General features: G+C 40.6%; 1 protein-coding gene across 7 annotated transcripts in view; it reads right to left on the bottom strand.

Moving 5' to 3' along the window:
- Nucleotides 1-20,780, bottom strand: part of LOC137295933 (transmembrane protein 121B-like) — a 52,954-nt gene that overhangs the window by 5,028 nt on the left and 27,146 nt on the right. The window contains exons 1-2 of one of the 7 annotated variants that reach the window (XM_067827518.1): nucleotides 20,001-20,039; nucleotides 3,147-3,174 (exon numbers count right to left, since the gene is read on the bottom strand). The exons of 1 other annotated variant lie outside the window; for it this stretch is intronic. The gene's annotated coding sequence lies outside the window, so the exon portion shown is untranslated. Of the gene's footprint in view, nucleotides 1-3,146; nucleotides 3,175-8,020; nucleotides 8,057-10,971; nucleotides 11,056-14,540; nucleotides 14,587-20,000; nucleotides 20,272-20,780 lie in introns of those variants that run through there. 5 more of the 7 variants (XM_067827523.1, XM_067827515.1, XM_067827522.1 and 2 more) reach the window with 5 other exon arrangements.

Below are 20,780 nucleotides of genomic sequence, written 5' to 3' on the forward strand. Positions count from 1 at the left end.
GTACAAACAATCGTAATAAAGAAACACGCGGGTCACATTTACACATAAATGCAGCCACACCTTCAGTGTATACGGAAGAAACCATTAAGTCCGATCATAATTACATTAGGAAACTTTTAACATCGCTACGGCTGCAAACACGTCACTCGTCAATTTATATCAAAAGACAAGTAGCAATTTTGTGGAAGAACAAAATTGGTTTCAATTCCTTGTTTCAGTGGCATATTTACAGGTTGGAAGTAAGATATAACAAGTATATGTAAGGATGAAAACTTTTGTAACTCAAGAGCACAACGTTTCGATCCATTTTGTTGTATCGTTTTCAAGTGTGAATGAAACGTTGTGCTCTTGAAGTGAAGGTGTCATCCACATATACTTGTTCTATCAGTGGTTTCAATTCGATTGCTTATTAACAACTTAACTGTTCCTCACTGCTATCACTGTGCCTAGAAACTGAATGTGAGAAATATCTGCATACATGAACTCAGTAGCTTACTCAGGTCGAAACGTGATCAGGGCGCTTTGTGCGTGCGATGAATCAGCACTTAAGGATTGTAAACCTGCTGTCTAATGACAGGCAGAAATATAACTTGAACAACTTTTCAAATCCATTAAATTTCACTGCTGCACAAAATGTGACATGTTATGGTCCTTTGTTTAAAAAGGAATACATGTACTTTTGGCGCAATTACCCATAAGTCCCATAGACTTGACAGAAACATATCAAATAGAAAAATGTATTTTAGAGAGCTGGACATACTAAGAAGTAAAAGGCCCGTATGAATGTATTAATCGTTTAGAAGACATCAAATAAACAGGGGATGGAGAAAATGGAGAACATCTGGAATACTGACGTTTCATCTAAACGGGTAACAACAGCGCCGACAATTTCACTTTGCCACACCGTTGGGTAGTTTAGTTCTTTAGACAACGGTGTAGGTTAGCGTAAGAAGGTTTGTAACGTATTTTACGTTACATTTTGTCTTTTACATCGTGGTAACGTTGATTTACGTTTTGGTTACGTTGTTTTACGTCGTGGTTAAGTTGATTTACGTTTTGGTTACGTTGTTTTAGATCGTGGTAACGTTGATGTACATTTTGGTAACGTTGTTTTATACAATGGTAACGTTGATTTACGTTTTGGTAACGTTGTTTTACATCGTGGTAACGTTGTTTTAGATCGTCGTAACGTTGATTTATGTTTTGGTAACGTTTTACATCGTGGTATTGTTGATTTACGTTATCGTAACGTTGTTCTAAGTTTTGGTAACGTTTTACGTTATGTCTTGTGCCTCGTGGTAATGTTGTACGTTGTGATACGTTGTTTTACATCGTGGTAACGTTTATACGGTGTTTTACGTTATGGTAACGAAGCATTCACTTTGCAGTATTTCGTACCGTGGTCGTGTCCCAGTTCATAAGGTTTTGGTAACAGAAGATGAAACTGAGACTACAGATACTAGAGCTTCAGACAGTTTGAGTTCCATTCGAAATTGGAACCCTCACTGTCAGAACCATACACCTATTCCTCGGCATGAAAAGTCGGTGCTCTAAACCTGCGGTGGCTGAGTGGGCAAGATCGCTGGCTGTGCGTGCTAGCGATAAGATGCATAACTCTGAGGACGGGGGTTCGAATCTCGGATGTACTGCAACATATCAAAACTTGTAGAACTTTCTGAGAACAGTAATCCCAAACATAACAAAAGTTTCATTTAAGCACCTTCTAAATGTTACTGTTTGTTCATAGCGTTGGATAAGTCATACAACATTGCCGCATCCCTCAAACTGTTCCTGAGAACACATCACTGAACCATAAAGCTTTTAAACCAAATTGTTAAAGAGTACCACTGAATACAACGCGTGCTGTTTCCCAGGCTTGTTCCCTTTTCCATATTTGCGCAGTACAGATGTCGAGATCCACGTTTACTGAACCTTTCACTTTAGTGTGCGTAATATTTAAGGTACATTAATCATACAGTAAGGCTGCACCTTACATTTAAGATAAAAATAAATATCTCATAGCCCATGATACACGCTCGTTTTCAGATGACACATCGGTTGATAATGCAACGGGGAGACAGCAACGTTTGAGCAGGATTTCTACTGTTGTTTACCCTGTCAGTTGTGACTGCTTACAACAAAGCGTGTTTGCCTCTCTCTGGTCCTACCCTGTCCAAGGAGAATGTAATGTGATACCTGCTTGCTACTCTATTGGTCAACGAGAAAGTGATGTGAGGGAAATGTTTCAAATGATTAAAGACTTTAAGGTTAAAATGAAAAGATGCTCATGCGTTATTATACGTTTTGAATTGATTGGTGGTATTTTTCTCCGAATGAGACAATCATTTTAGCGTAAACTTCAATACAACATGTCGCATTTGCCTAGTTTGAAATGTAATGATATCGTCAGTATAATGATATCGTCAGTTTGAATTGGCAGTTCTTCATTAGATGTAATGGAAGTAACTCGGGCATGGGGTAGCTGGGGATCACATTCTTGGAGTGGTGGATCTCTCAAATATAGCACAACAGTCCAGTGGGATAACAGAATTACATTGACACTTTTATCTTCTGTCATTTTAGGGGCACAATCAAAGCCACAGTTAATTCCATAATGGGTTGTTCATGACACTTTAACCAACCGACACACCTGTTTGAGTAGAAACGGACAACCATCCAATGCTCTAAATTGCCGTATTTTAGGCGTACATTGCTCATGGATATCAATATTCTATTTCTTACCACATTTGGATTCAGAAAGCTACATGTGGAAATGAAACCATCGTCTATATACATATATATAGGTGTGTCCACCAGTTGTTGCCAGAATAGGATCTATGTATCTGAAATTTCAAGGTTAATAGTTGTTTGACACCGCAGTATTCCAGAAATAGTAGTCTGTAGATAATCAGACAAGCCAGTGATTAACAGCATGAGCATCGATCTACGCAACTGGGAGACGATGCCATCCAGTTTTTATATAGTAGCGCCGTCGAAACACCGCTGATAAGATGTGAAGAAGACTAAGTCTGTCACCCTTGTGATGGTTACATTTTTTTTTAATCTTGCACAGTTATGAAATGTTGGATGTGGTGGTTATATGTATTTTGATGTATTTTATCATTCATTCTTTTTCTTTCACTTACCTGTGCCGGTATTTCGTCAGCTGGCGTGCTGGAAACGTCACGAAAACATGCATGAAATCATTATTTGACAATAATAGCAGGTTATGTTGTGTTTAGTATAACCGTGTTTTATACTTAATTTAAAAATTACGGACATACTCTTCAGGAATTCTCGACAATATGTTATCACGTCATTAATGTTTTCATTCAAAATGTGATGATACGCTACCCATCAAAGGTTTAGGCTCGCTAGTATTTTTCATTCAATTGTGCGAGATTTTGCAAAATATTCGATACTGTTTAAAGGTATTGTTTACACATGAATTTATGTATTGTAAAACAAATTCGTAACATTGAAAAGATTATTGTTATGATCATGAAATGATGAAACTCAGAGAAAATTGACGAATTCTTAACACAACTTGATACCAAAACACAGCTTTTCACATGCAAGATAGGTGCACCTGATTTTCACCAATCTGATGCCTGATTTTCGGGTATTTCATCTGAATAAGGTTTGCAGTTCCCCGAGGTTAGTGGACAAATTCGATGGACGTTCGCCTGCTCCAAATCCATTTGATGAGCAGTATATTTATTTAACAGATATTGAAGCCTATTATATTTTCTGTTATTTTTTATTTATTTTTCGTTTCTTTTTAATGAGCTATATATTTGAACGAATTTCATGGGATGGTATGTCAGTATGTTCTCCTCTACCTGCTCGGGGTGGGAGAAATGTCATTGCCCACTGCTCCTCTGATGGATAAGTTTGAGATATCAAAAACAAAACGGAGCTATAAACCACATGAAACTGCCGGGCATGCAGAACGCTACGTTGTGTGGCTGTTGGGGCAGGTTGGGATATCACATTTTATCATTATCAAAGCGACTTCATTGAAACGCCGAGGAATGAAGGATAACGAGGTGTTCCCCGTTGGACCAAACAAGACGAACAAACAAAACGGATGGTAATATTGTGTAATTATCAGCTTATGCAAATGGTGACCTGTGGAAAGAATGTCAGCTGCCTGTTTCTATTCAAGTGTAATTTGATATGCACTTAACCGGCGAAATTAACAAGAGTAAACGAGGGGCCCATACACTGCATGCAAAGCACGGCCTTTCAGTTGAACATTCTATGCTGTAACACAAAAAACGAATATTCAGTAGAAAGGTGTCGCAACTATTGCAACTATTAGTGACACTGGAACGATAAGAGCCCTCGACGCAAAGAAGTTCCATCGTGCCGACTGCGCGTAGCCGTTCCTGACTTGACAGACGAAACACATAAAAACAAGAACATGTGTACTGAAACATACAGACATACTGGCTGTAGATTTGGAATGTCATCCGGACCATGTACAACTGTACCTAATGACATATGTCTGTACGGCATTGGCATGTTGGAACGAAATTCATAACACGTTGTGAATGAATCACTTTCTAAATTGTCATACCATCATGCAGCTTGGTTCACAATTTTTATAATTATTAAATGGAATAATCGAATCTGGACAAGCCAATCCAGTGATCAGGACCATATGCGTCGATATAAGCTGTTGGGATACAGTGACATGTGTCGACCCAGTCACCGCGCCTGACCACCCAATCCCTTAAGTGCTTCTTACTAGTATAGGTTACTACAGACCAATTCTAACCCGGATCTCCACTGGTCAGTATTGATTGTAGTGTTGTGAGGTAGAAATGCACCCTTTAAACATTAGAAAATTACAACAATTTCATTATTTAGATTTGCGGTTATTACATTTTTGTATTATCATTATTACAGGATATGTATGTGGCGCACATATCCAGGCAAACAGTGCTTGCTCAAGGCGCTGACATATATTTCCCCCGATCATTGGATGTCAATATCAACGGCCCATCGTATTATCAGTCTCATCTCCCTGGGGAGTATGCAACTCTTGCTGCCTCCAGGCGCGCCGAGTCATATATTTGTCTGTCTCATCCTATCGAGGTGCCCATTCACAGCTTGGTGGACTGGGACACATATCCACAGTATTTTGCCCAAGTCCACTGCACATTGCTGTGTTTGCGCGTACTCATGTGGCCACCATCTATTCATCTGCCAACGGATTCGTGGGTTCTTTTATGTGCACAGGGTTGTGTACTATACACTAGGGGTTGAGACAACACGGAAAGAGTCTGCACACAAAGTTGACTCATTTATTCATTTATTTATTGTAGCTCATTTAAAGGTCCAAAAAATTAACCGTCACGTTTACACTGCCGAGGACAGTGTCATAGTGAAAAAAGAACACCAGGGTGTCAACATTAGGGAATAACTTCCTCGACAAAACCCGACTGTGTCGATGTACGCTCGGATGTCAAGAAGTAGGACAGGACCTGGGGCTGTAGCGACGTCCGTCGTTGAGAACACATTTACAAACAATTATCAATCTCCAAACACAATGTGTCATATTTTTTTCACTTGTGATGGGGTGACGTTTCCGGCAACATATATGTACATTTCTCATCCATGAAGACAGGTAGACTTTGAGACATGACAAGAGACACTTACCAGAAACTATACTGAAGTCAGCATATTTACCGTTCTGATAAACACACGACTTCTCTTCGCTTTCAACATTTACCGATTTATGAGATTGTCTGTGTTAAAATCTATACAATTTAACTATTCATATATGAATAAGCCCAAGAGTACAGTCTATGTAAATGGCATCAGATCATCTCTAACCAAATATAAAATACCTCATCTATATGTACATAACACAGTTGTCAAGGGTAAGTCGTTCCCTGTGAATCGACGCAATCGATGTCACATGCTGTCGTGTTTACAGAGCCAGTTTGCTCCTCTCTGTGTTCAAATATCCCTTTATGTTATGTTCTGTGACACAGACACGACCTCCATTAAATGTTTTGATGCATGATGCTTGTCCTGACATCCGTATTTTGATGTGCTTTACATCGCTAACCTCGAACAGCACGAGAGCACCGAAATAATATATACAACCTTTTTACAAAGTGTGTATATGATTTCTTAAATTTGTCATTGTCATCATCTGGTAATATTCTTTACATAGATGAAGAAAAATCAATCTGACCCGAGCGTGCAAGGGTACTTTCATCAGGGCATTATGTCCACAGTATGGACTGATAATTGTGAGAAAGAATATTGATTTTTAGTTTTCACTCGTTGAAGGATAGTCGGTAGTATGGGGACATAAAGAACACCATCGAGGGTCCAAAGAGCGGTAGGTGTAGCTTTGTGTTAAAGCGTTCGATCATCACGCTGAACACGCGGCTCGATGCTCTACATGTGTGGACCTAATTTCTGGCGTTCCCCGCCATGATGTTGCTTGCATATTGCTAAAAGCGGTGTAAAACAAAACTCATTCACTCAAGAGCCGTTTGGGCGGTGCACCCCGTATAAAATGGTGGGTTTACGAAAACTTGCAATGCACGTGGAGCATGATATCCTACACCAACGCTTTTTTTCTTTTGAAGATGTGTAGTGTTCATGAAGACAATGAACTTCATTTATGTTGAAAAGGAGATCCAACATTGAAACTGAGAGAAACTAGACTTTCACTGTGTGTGGTGACGTGTGCTCCTGTGCATAGAGCTTAGGTCAGTCCCACATCAAAGCTCCTATGATACCTGTGGAGTCACATTAGGTAAGTAAGCTCAAAAATGCCTCTATTCCGCCATAAGAAAATGGGCACCCGATTGGATAATTTCCCTCACTTATAGCCGTACAGCGTCTCACGGGTAGCTCGGGTTATCCCGGCTGATAATAATCAAATTGTGATTTCAGCCCCTTTGGACACGCTATGGTGAAAACGTGGCGCAAAACAAATCCATTGTTTTCACTGCTGTCATTTAGGGCTGGTGCATCGGAGAGCGGACAGTGGAAGGGACAGTGATGAGGTTCAGATGGTGACAGTCTCATTCCGTGCTCATAACGGTATTACAACATGGCAGACAAGGTTGTCAGTCAGGTGTGGAATACCCAACAATCTGACTAATGTACGCGGCAGCAACTGGTACGGCGCAGCTAGGGGAACGTCACAGAGTTACTTTCTGGTCTGTATCATCACAGGATTGAAATTACATCGTCACCACAATTACGTGTATTAAGGAAAAGCAAGAAGTATCCCAATGCGCATCTTCATATTTCACTAAGAGTGTGAACATTAACTTGTCTTCTACTATCACTATCTACCTTCAGCCCATTTTTAATGTCACTATGAATACCAGGTTAAGGCATAAAACATTAAATATTTCTCTCTCCTTGACGTATAACGTTTAGCCATTGTCGTGACCTAATGACGATGGTATGTCCTGAGTATATACTATGTGCACAATTAACTGTAAGGAATCTAGACTATTCACGCCTTCGGGAAATATGTGCGATATGATTTGATATAGGTCCTTAGAGCTCATCAAAATGCTTGAGGTGTTATCAGTACATTCACCAGGATGGAGGATTCGTAATTCTCGCTATGCTGACTTTCGTTTTGTATTCCCGTAACAAGAGTCCGTTTTAACATGCATTCTTGAACTTGTCAAATATCATATCTAACAAGTATTATACAGTAGCGATGAGAATAGATTTATCCTTCACGAGATGCGGTGAGTGTGTAATGGGAATTCCATTCGGATGCATTGCTGCTATACTTCCGAGCGTATAAAGTATAGATTTGAAAGAATGGACTTCATAAAAAAAACAAATATGAATCGTACTTTCGTACTTAAGAACGTAGAAAGAATCTCGGAATAACTACAACAAAGTGTTTCCAATAACAAATGAATATTTTTGGAATCAACATCCATCCATCTATCCACACACATGCTACACAGACACACAGGCAGGGAGGCACGCACGAACGCACGCACACATATATACTTACCACGCAGCAGACCGACCCTGGCGACACGTACACATCCTCCACTGCACAGACTTTGTCTGGTGTTGAATACCTACTTGGCTTTATACGAATCTTCTTTCAAGGAAATGTGCAGAGTTTAAAAATTGATTAGCTTATAGGATTTCATTGAGCGTGAAAACACAAGGGAGCTGACCACAGTCCTGCCACTGTTTGTTTAGACAGCAGCTCCTACCTGGCAGTGGCAGCGACAGAGGTGCAGCCAACGCAGTAAGATCATTGTTTTCCGCGGTGGTAAAGTAATTACAAATGTGTAGGTTTTCACTTTTTAGAATGTTGGAGAGTTGTTTGACGCAAACGTTCAACGTTTCTGTTGAAACGAACAAATATTGTTTACATAATTCTCGCGATGCCCTGGGTATTTACGAACGTTTTCTTCATTGTAATTCACAGCCCCATGTAACATATGATGATTTCACAAGTTACATGTAGCATATGTTGACTTCACAAGTTACATGCAACATTTGTTGAATTCACAAGCCACATGCAACATTTGTTGAATTCACAAGCCACATGCAACATTTGTTGAATTCACAAGCCACATGCAACATTTGTTGAATTCACAAGCCACATGTAACATTTGTTGAATTCATAACCCACATGGAATATCTGTTGAATTCACAAGCCACATGTAACATTTGGTGAATTCACAAGCCACATGTGACATTTGACGAATTCACAAGCCACATGTGACATTTGTTGAATTCACAACAAATGTGTGATATGTGTTGAATTCACAAGCCACATGTAACATTTGTTGAATTCACAAGCCACATGTAATATATGTTGAATTCATAACCCACATGTAACATATAATGAATTCACATTTGCTAGTACATTTGCTGTTTTATATCTAGAAACAGCATGGAGGAGAACAAGGATTCGGACTCGCAATCTTATGTTTCTGGCGAGCCGAAAGGACACAAGCAGAATTCGAAAGTCCCTGGTGACAGACCAACCCATAATTCAGTGAGTGAGTAGCGTTTTGATGCCGACCGAGAGCACCGTGTATCCTCATTCTATAACAGCAATATGACGCAAAAGGTGGCCTTCCAATGCCACATCCATGAAAGTAACGTAACCCGAGGTTATGAGTATGTTTAGTTTTATATTCAATAGAAATATTCAAGCTAAATGGCGGTGGTCTGTAATTAATCGAGCCTGAACCAGACAAGCCAGTGATCAACAATGTGAGCATCCATCTACCTTCGATTACATGTGTCACTCAAGTCAGTCAGCCTGACCAAGCCACCCCGATAGTCGTCTCTTACGATGAATACGAGTCACTGGGGATCTTTTCTAACTCGGATCTGTACGTGTTTCGACATGACGAACAAACACCATTTAATTACGTCTGGTCTTTTTCAGTTCGGCGTTTAATAAGATACAGATAAAACCTCAAAGCACAACCAACATGTTCTATTTGCAAGTCAGTGTAAAACTGACAGGTAATGTGGTTAAACACAACAAACAGTATACACATGCAAACCTTGTCTGGTTTCGTGGTCTCAACCACTCCGCATCAAGGAATGATGTTTTTTGTGAATTTATGTCTTTAAAAACAGTTACATCCTGATAACAGATGGTATGGGACGTGACATTGCGCTGACAACTACAAACTGCATCCATGTTAAAATAGACAAAGAATTGCTCGTTGAATATATTCATGACGTTACATATGGTGATATATTTATGAATTCAGGTACCTACAGCAATAATCTAGCACAAATTTGACAGGTACATCAATGTCTCAGCTGATGTAGAAATGCAACCCAGCCATTCGTGACGAGCGATAGTGTATACCGTGGTTGCCCCTACTGTTAACTACAACACAGACTATGCATATTGTGTATATACATCCACACATATATCAACCAAGGCAGCTATATTGAAAGAGACGTGAACGACAAAGGACGATACTTCATTCCTGCTTTCAGTGCAGAGATAATGGAGATGCTATTAGCTATTACTGTGCTTTATATAGCGATACCATTATGAATAGTGAATATACTTTCATACAGCATAGGGATATGGGTTTAAATAGAATAGTTGTTACAGGTTCATTCCTGCCCGTCTTAAGGCAAAACACTCACAATCACACTCTCTATTTCTATCTCACAAACACACACACATTCTCTATCTAAAGCACAAACACACAGTTTATACCAGTCAATTTCTCCCTCCCTCTCTCTCTCTCGCACGCACGCACGCACACACGTACACTAAATCACAAAATCACGATCTCTCTCTGTCTCTCTTTCACATAGATGTGTATCCACTCACTATCCCACTCTCGTTCCCAAAGCACTCTCTGGCACACGCAACTATATTATTTAGTCACTCATTCGCTCTCTCTCACACACATACCAGTGTATACACTCACTCTCTCACACAAAATCGCGCCTTATTTCACTCTAACACAGATATGTACTCGTTCAATCGCTATCTCACTCTCACAGACAAGCGCTCTGTCATACGCAACAAAATATTCACTAAACCACTCTTTCTGTCTCTCTCTCTCTCACACACACACACCAACTTAAACATATCTATCTACTTGCCAGTCAATAACAGAACTGACAACTCCTGAACAACGTATTTTTCTATTACACCTTAAGGTGTGGGCTTTTCAAACTGAAATGGCAATCTGACAATCAATGTATTGTTGCCTCAGAATGAAATAGCGTTCGTGAGGCATCCTAGTAAATATTCAACTTGTACGTCATTGTCGACAACTGAATACTTAACGTGAATGGTTTTGTCGATGAAATCTATACGGAATAGCCAGCCCACTTGGAGATGCATGGACAGGATTGCAATATATTTCCGATACATCACATAATGGTTGCTGCGCCAGGCTCATAAACGTGCTATTACGGTTAGATAATTTACAATTATGTGAGAAAAACACTCACCGAGCACGAATGTTCAGAGGCCTTCACAGTACAGAACTGTGTACTGTCCACGACATGTTTAGACAGGATGGTCACTGCTGTTTCTGTAGACTGTATGTGCAGTTCATATAGCACTGCATGTGTGTGCACGGTTCACTTCAACTTACGTGTGCGTAACGTTACTATACGATGAAATCTGGCCTCACTACTCACTATTCAAGAATGGCATGCTTTGATAGAGATTATTGCTCAAAAGTGTTTTGGCATCGAGAGATATTAGCAATAACCATCTTATTACACAAGCGTCATGCTAATGTACTGAACAATTTGATTTGAGATTTTTCGGCATTTGAGATATCAGTTGGGTGTAGATCAGTTGAATCTGTAAATAATATAGTCTTGACAAAGGTATTCCAGGGACTGGCATCTAGAACATCGTTTTACACAAATGGTTGAGTGAGTGGGTATGGTCTTTTAGCAATATTCCAGCAATATCAAGGTAGGTGACACCAGAAATGGGCTTCACACATTGTACTCATGTGGGGAATCGACCCGGCATTTGAGATATCAGTTGGGTGTAGATCAGTTGAATCTGTAAATAATATAGTCTTGACAAAGGTATTCCAGGGACTGGCATCTAGAACATCGTTTTACACAAATGGTTGAGTGAGTGGGTATGGTCTTTTAGCAATATTCCAGCAATATCAAGGTAGGTGACACCAGAAATGGGCTTCACACATTGTACTCATGTGGGGAATCGACCCGGCATTTGAGATATCAGTTGGGTGTAGATCAGTTGAATCTGTAAATAATATAGTCTTGACAAAGGTATTCCAGGGACTGGCATCTAGAACATCGTTTTACACAAATGGTTGAGTGAGTGGGTATGGTCTTTTAGCAATATTCCAGCAATATCAAGGTAGGTGACACCAGAAATGGGCTTCACACATTGTACTCATGTGGGGAATCGAACCCGGATCTTCGGTGTGACTAACTACCCCTTTCAATTGGAATACATCGTGCATCAACTAAATCAGCGTGTCTGACAACCTGATCCCGTTAGTCGCCTCTTACAACAAGCACTTGTCACTTAGTCATTCCAAACTTGATTTTCACGGAACAATATTTAAAATGAAATATGGTCTTATCTAGTGAATATAATAGGTCCCGATTGATGCATTTGCAACAAAATATATCAAACGACGCTGTTTAAAAATGTAATCTGTTTGCACTTTTAAGGTTTTGAGGAACATCTTTGTTTGACGGCTAATGAATGGCCTGCGGCGTGTATGTGCTTCAAGACGGAAGACGTGACATAACAAGCACTTCTTGTGTAACACGGAACAGATGTGGTGAGCGTGGTCTCATGTAATCCTATAACTTGTCTCGACTACTTCTAACCACGGAATTAGTGATTGTAGGACAAACTACCGAATCACGTCTTCATCATGAAGCAAGCACGAATGTTGGTGTGAGAGAAAGAGAGAAAAAAGTAGTACGTGGAAGAAGTGAGAGAAAGAGAAATGTTGGTGTGAGAGAAAGAAAGATAAAAAATAGTGTGAGGAAGGAGAGAGAAAGGAGGAATGTTGAGGTGAGAGAAAAATAAAGTAGTGAGAAACGAGTGAGAGAAAGGAAAAATGTGAGAGAAAGTAGTGAGAGGAAGGAGTGAGAGAAATGTTGAGGTGAACGAAAGATAAAGTAGTGTGTGGAAGGAGTGAGCGTAAGAAGGACGTAAGAATCATGCGTTCAAAAACTAAACTTGATTGAGATAAATTCCATGTTTTACAGCGTGTGTTTTCACTCATTGGTCATTAACCATCAACTTGAGACACAGTCAAACTGTAGCGCAAACGGGGTTGCGCAGCGTAGAGAAAATGACATGTCTTCATATATGCGAGAGAAGCGAGCAAAGGTTGGCAACGCACTTCCCTCGCTTCGGTTCAATAAATATTTTTTACGTCAAAATAAAATATAGCCACCATCAAAGGTACGCTCCCATTTCCTCACTTGGCTGTGCTCTCAGATTTCCAACCCCAAATTTAATAATTACTCACGTGAAATATTTTTTATTCAACATTCTAAGCGCCACTCGTGGTATTCAGATCGTTCTTCGCCTCCATTACCCCTGCCAGCTTCCGGTTCAACGGAGTGAAGGAACAAGAATAAGCACTAATTAAAAAGAAATACCATATTGCCTAATTTTATCATGAACCTGTTGGAGTTTATTTGTCTTAAGTGTCGTCGTTATTATTAGGTCTTTTGTAACAATTATTCTACAATAAAAACACTTCTGGCGTACTGGGCGTTTGAAGCAGGGGAGGTAACTCTTCACGTATTCCATACGGAATAATAACCCGTTTCTTCACTGCGTTGAACCGGAATATGGTGTTAATTCTTCGCACTATGGACTTGAATTGATTGTCTTCGGATTTTGCTTAAAATACAAACAAACAGCCAGGCAAATAACCTGTGACTTACATCCACCATGTATCAAAATCACACGTTCATCTTGCCAAGTGGGAATTTCCGCACACATGTTTCTGATGACTTACTGTCAACCCACTGGCCACCTACGGTGCGACTGCCATTCCCCCACAGGTTCGTAACCTTCATGACGTTTTTGGATTAATTACACACAAGAAAGTATTTCGTTATATTAGCAAAATGTTGGATCTTTCACAGAGGACTGGTCTAGTCACCCCAGTAATATTTTTAAATCGGAATTCAAATTATTGAGTGAGTGAATTGAGTTTTACGCCGCTCTCATCAATATTTACGCTATATGGCGGCGGTCTGTAAATAATCGGGTCTGGACCAGACAATCTAGTGATCAACAACACGAGCATCAATCTGCACAAATAGGGGGTGTGGGTTTGTGTGTGTGTGTGTTTGTGTTTGTGTTTGTGTGAACGACCAGGCTACACCACCTCAGCCGGTTTTTCTTTCTCAGGTAAATCCGGCAAGTGGGTGTTTTCGTTCTTATCAACACTGCAATCGAATGTGCAAGCATGCTACGTCATTGCACGGTGTCACTTCACTATTGACACTGAATAATACGTACCAGGTCTAGCCGCACAGCACGACAGCGCGCAGCAAATAAACAGTATAGCTGTGATTAGCTGTGTTAGTTTTTCAAGTTTATGTTGTGATCGTGCTGATTTTAACAGGACCTGACAACTGATGTATTAATGATAAAGTGTTGGCTGTAATTCGAGATGCGGCTTTACAAAATAAGGAGAAGTTTACATTCAATACAGTTAACGAATCGGAGTTACATTCTTCACTCAACAGTTCTAAACGAGATTTGGCAAAATATAGCTGTCTAAAGGTACTGTTTACACATCTACTGATTCATTGTAAAACAAATTCGTAAACTTGAAAATATTATTGTCGTAAGTTCGATAAATGCTGAAAATTCGTACCAAAACTTCACACCAAAGCTGAACATGCACATTATTTGCCAATATATTCCCACAAATTGATGCATGATCCTTGTGCAGTTCGTCTGTGTAAGGTTTGCGGTAGTTCCATGGGCTTCTGTTCGGCAAATGCACGTATAGTATTCAGTACTTATTACAACTCATACTTACCATTATTATGCTAAAATATGACCACATATGTAACATAGACATATGTAATCTTACAAGTTTCACAATATTCCAGGAAGGCATGGAACACCAGAAATGGGCTTCACACATTTTATCCTTGTGAAGAATCGAACCCGGGTCTTTATCCACGAAGGCCGAACGATTTACCCAATAGGCTGCTCCACCACACATACAATGTCTCTCTCGCTCTCCCTCACAAAAAAAAAGATCCAACGGAAGCAAACCGTACGGTCCCTGCTGTGCCATATACAAGTCGGGTGAGATTGGGCGTATACAGTGACGTCATGGTGAACCACAAACAGTGCAACAGCGTCCCCGTACACACCACGGGGGTTCCCACCCATGTGATGCCTTCTCGTACTTCAAGCCGGGCAATATTTGACTATGAGAAAGGATACAGATATATAAATATTTACAATCTTGATCTTGTTCACGTTCAGACGTATCCTGTTACCATCTTTGCAATCACCCCTAATCGAGTACTAGTATTCAGAGTGAGTAAAAATGTACTCCGCGTTTAGCAATATTCCAGCAATGAAATTGAATGGGACATTGCGCCCATTGGGCGGATCGAAGCTGATGCTGTTGATCACTGGATTGTCTTGTCCAGACTACACTATTAACATACACCCGGCATATAGCTGGAATACGGTTGAGTGCGACGTAAATCGAAACTCACTCACATCGTATCAGTATAAATCTGCTTCGTAAACCACTTGAGATACCCAACGGTAGTAACTTCACTAACAAAAATCGATGAGGAGCGGTCACATCTATGGTCAATGTCATGTATATTTGATGTAAGCACCAGTATGTAGGTCAATAAGGCAAGGCGTGGATTGTTCTTATTCAGTGACCATTAGGTACAGATGGTAAGACATCTGTGCAAGGCATTATTTAATAGTTCACACATCTACAGTTCACGATGTCAACGTTGTCCGCACCAAACCGCACTACCATCTTGTGACTATGCATGCCTATCGCACTTCTCCCAAGTAAGGAATGGGCAGTCACTCCGGGTATCAAATATATATTCATGAATCAATAAAACTAAGAAACAATACGAGAAGGACCCCACGACAAATACCAGTGACCATGTTTTTTTAAAAGAAATCTGAGTGAGGGAGTATGGTTATATACCTCTTTCAGTACCATTCCAGCAATATCACGGCGAGGGACACAAGAAATGGGCTTCACATATTGCAACCATGTGAAATTCGAACCCGGTCTGGCGATGTGTAGCTTGAGAAACGATCTAAGTTGTGTAAGCGTACTTGCTGAACAGCCACGCTGGACCATCACATTTGGCACATTACCTCATAGGAATGGAATATTGTGTGGTGAATTAAACAAGTCATACCCTCGTGGGGTTCTGCAAGGTTGCACAATTGTTTTGATTCCGAATAGGCTCCATACAGACACGTTAACGTTAACCTGAACAGAGTACGTCATGGCGTGTGGGTAGCTGCATGTGTGCAGACATAGATTATTAAGGCGACTATCTTAACACTAAGAGAGCGTCTAACATCTAAACCCTGGACATTTGTACACGAAGAAGGATACTGTTTCCTGTTATCAGTACACGTGTACACCCTCCTACTGATACAGCTCATACAATCTGACATCCGCTTCTGTTCAACTGTCTACAGCTCGACGACCTTGACATTGGCAGCTGATACGTGTTTGTATTCGCCGTAATATTTCATTATTTTAATTGTCAGCTCACAAAGTCAGCCATCTAGCCCACTCGGCCACCGCGACTTCCAGCTTCAGTGAGACTATGTATTCGTCAAGGATCTGACATTATGAGCACCAATCTACGCAACTGGCATACGATGGCAGATGTCAACCAGGTCAGCCAGCCTGACTACCCGACCCCGTCAGTCGCATCTTCCGACAAGGAAGAATATTGGAGTCTGCAAGAGAATGGATACTATATCCTCTAGGGGTGGCAAAGAAGGCTCGATCGTCGAAACTATCGTCGATGGAAAGAATTATCAACGATTATCGACATAATAATGTTTCCTCGATAAATACAGAACATTAATTATTGTGATGAAAGTATGTTTTTTTCTGATCTTCACCAGGTAGTTCCAGTTTGACTGTAGACTGGGCGATAGCCTAATCAGCCTGTTTAAGAGGTGATTCGGGGGCCGACAGGAGACGTCCTTGACGAACACCCTGCACACGACAGATGGTGAACCGCGACCAGTACCTCCATATATACTGAGGTGGAAAATAAGGGATTACATGAAAGGACAGGTGTTCCTTTATTTTATTTCCAGGTTCCCCCACAAGCTATGGGATACAAATACTATATATGATGATTCAACTTTACGAAGCCGCGAGAGAAAGGGATCTGTCATTCATTCTACAACAGAAGAATTGCCCATTCAGACAGTGAGCCTGTACACCCGCATTCTCTTCCCACAGAGGTTACTCAAGTCATATCTTCCCACGTACCTCTGTTTTTAATACTGCCCTTTCATCTTGTGTGTGTGTTCATGATTCGTGATTCGCTGCAATCGGATTTAGCTGTGCAATCACTGACGTTGTTTCAAAAGTGACCATTCGCAAAGGCTCGGTAATTTCCAAATGCTTCTGGACAGCTGGAATCTCTTTCCCTGTTCGGTGCGTAATAATGGTGGATCAAAGGCGTCGCCTTCGCACACTTTGGCAACGGACAAGCAATGTAGTAATTGTTTTGTAGTAATTTCTAGTAACTGTCACTTTAAAAAAACTTTTTGTCGATTGATCCCTGCACTGTCTATTACTATTTCTGATTTTCAGTGAACCAAATAAAATACCGAATCCTACGCATGCTGGTTAACTAACTCCATGGAGGCTGCCATAATGGATCTATGGCGTCTCGGAGTAGGTGTGTGTCTGAGTGCGGTATTCATGCTTAACATCGGCATGGTATCTCAGTGAGCTAGCACAATAAAACCAGCTTAAGTCTGGACTAGTACAAGCAGCAACATATACACATATCGTCATATGTGCGAAATATTCTTCAGTGCGACCTCCGACTTCATTTCACCTGATTACAGTATCATAGGTTACAATTCTCAACAAAGGATACCATGGAGATTTGGTCTGAGTGCAATCACGGATAATCTACAACAGATTAGGCTGCATAAATAAAATCTCTAGGGCATTTTTTTTTCAAAAGTGACGAGGGCGGTAGGACTTTGTATTTTTTTAACAATTGAAAAGTGACGACGGAAGACCACACTTTCTCTGTCTGTCTGTCTGTCTCTCTCTCTCTCAGAAATACTGCTTGGGAAGTTTAGCACGTGTTAATGACTTGTAGATTTAGTCACACACGTTCTTACACTCATTCTTATAGTGGACAAATAGATGATCGGGACGCGGCGGGAAGTCAAATTTTTTTTTTTTAAATAGCAATAAAAAATTGTTACGCGCACAATAAAAGTGACGCACCGATGCCCGAGAAACATTTCACTTTTTTATTTAGTCTTAAATTAGAGTGTTAGAATTTCCCATGTGCAGTGAGCAAGGATATATTTTCAGTGGTGACTATAACGATACTGCTTACCCGTTATTATAAAACATGTTTAATATCATCTACTTCATCATAGAACGCACAGAATACCCGACCGTATTAGACGAACGAAAATCATACAAAAGAATGGAGTAGAGTGCATTTGCACCTTCAGTCTTGTCCAGACAGAACCCAGTTTGAGCTGAACCGATGCTATTGTAAGGGTTCACCTGGGGTACTGGGGTATAGCCGGTCAAGTGTACTCTAACTTGCGTATTGTAAATAGTAATGACATGCGGTGGCTCAAATAGCTTAGAATGTAAAGTGAAATGGCTGTTGACAGCTCTGTGTGTACATATGTTAAACATGGCACCGTCAAAGACGCCGTTTTGAAAGTACCGTATTAACCCTACATAATGCTGAAGTAAAAATATGTGAGATATGGTGTGCTGAAAAGTTTACATACGTTACAAATAATTTCAAAAATTGAGGAATTGATCGACGTTTGCAGTATCACCACTAAAGGAATAATTATTCTGAGTCATATACATGTACAAAGAATTATATGGGGTTTCACTTCGATCGCGTTCTCATTGGGTTGGGCTAATGCGTAATGGCAAGCGTTCATTAGGAATAAAGTAGTTTATCACAGAAACACTATTATAAGTCCTACTGCCAGTAATCTTCAGTTGATCTGCCCTCTGTGTGTCAGACGGTTTACGTTACAATGAGTTCTACATTGCGCTTAGGTATACAATGTGAAGGTTGTGCGTTAGGGCGATCAAGTAAATATACACTACTCTGGTAGTCAAGGTACCTTCACATGACTGCTTTCATTTACCACCATGCAGCCAACACTCGTCGAGGACCGTGAAACTGAAGCTAACTGTGTACTTACGTAAAAGGTAGCGTGTTAGTCATCAGTTTTTGCATGCGTGTCGCGTGTTTACATAGACTCAGGACAAAAAGCATTACTCATTCGTTTTTGCAATAACCCTTCACATACGTGAGCTCGGCATCACAGTGTCTTCTCTCTCTTCTCTCTCTCTCACACACACATGCACACACATGCACACACCTATATACCCCTCAGGCACTCATCTAATCCAGCTGACACACACCTAACACCCTCCACGGGACTTCACTTCGACGAATTAGGATAACACACAGGTTTTAAGTTCCCAGTCGTCTAGACTTACGGTTAGTCTCTGAATATATATACGTGCGCGTGTGCGTGCGTGCGTGCGCGTGTGTGTTCTTTTCTTTTCTCAAATAGTTTGTCAATTTCAGCTGACAAGGAGCCAGAGATGTGGAAGACTTTCTTCATGTAAAGCTTTAGTATTGTAGAGAGGGATAAAAAGAAGGGACAACATCCTGGTTCGATCGGGTACTGTACATGTGAGACAGTGTACCTGTCGTCAAGCTCTGTTGAGGTTGTTTAAATGGCAAACGTTTTGAAATATGCTGTTATTTGTGAACATGAAAAAAATGTCTCACGTGTTTTCTTTTTCAAATAGTTCATTTCAAGACCGGTTATAGAAATCTCGTTAATATAGTTTCTGTCACTGTCCATGCTTTTGAAATGCACACCGGTGCGTGGACTGTTAGTTCATGTGCTCACGGCCTCGCGATACTGTCGTTTCTGCCTACGTCGATACGGGTACAGCAGGACAACAGCTGGTTTGAACTCGATGACTCTTGAAGCGTTCACCCGTCAACCGCTGTTCTAACTACCTCCCACCTTCTTACCTTGCCATGTCTCCAACATCTTCACGACATAACTAAGTGGTTGCACCCAGTCACCACTGCATGAATCTTTTATGGACACAACACCCATCGTCTAACCACCCTCAACTGTCTCCATGCATATCATTAAAGCTATCATCTTATTCTGATACAAAAATAAAACACGGACAAAAAAATATGAAAGTACTTACATAAAGCTGTCAGTTGGGAGGCGCCGAGTCTTACGTGCGGCGAACGAAACCCGCTGAAAATAGGTCAAAAGACGAGTCACGCTTGACTGAGTTCACCGTGCAGATAGACTGCGACAGACGAGATGACATCGCTTAATGCGACAAACCAGAATTTGTTATCCATGAAAATGTATGATACCTAATTAACTCGTAAACTACTTGATTGCCAAGTTGACAGTACACAGACTGCACGGAGCATCGTCTGCTCACGTCCAGTGTATGAACGAAGTATGGAAGCCCAACAGCGCCACCGGCCTGGTCTCGTCAATTGCCGTCTCCTGAGGTTGGTGTCGGATATTTAACAGAGAGAAAGACCGGGAGTGCTTTCGAATGAAACCTCCTCTGAAAAAAGTAACCGGATCTCCTATAGATAGAAAAAATAGTATAGATTTAAACGCGTCCTAATTAAGACTTTAAACACGCCTTTAGTCAACACTGTTCTTTCAGTTCAATAGGATAGCGTTTTTATGCTACTGATCTTGATGTAAAATGGCGCAGTGTAAATATATCACCGTGGCATGTCTTTTCAACTCTGAAATATGTGCATGTGCCCTTTTGTCAAACATGGAATATCAATAGACACTCCATACAATATATATTCTGTTCTGATATTTCTTTTCGCTGTGGGAAACGTTTAGTCCCTCCACGTACCAGGTCCCAGTGAGTTAGTGAGTGAGCGCGTGTATGTGTGAGTGAGTGAGTAACCCGGAATCGAAACTCCAGAAATACAAACGATTAACG

This window comes from Haliotis asinina, chromosome 9 (assembly GCF_037392515.1).
Source record: "Haliotis asinina isolate JCU_RB_2024 chromosome 9, JCU_Hal_asi_v2, whole genome shotgun sequence".
NCBI lineage: Eukaryota > Metazoa > Mollusca > Gastropoda > Lepetellida > Haliotidae > Haliotis > Haliotis asinina.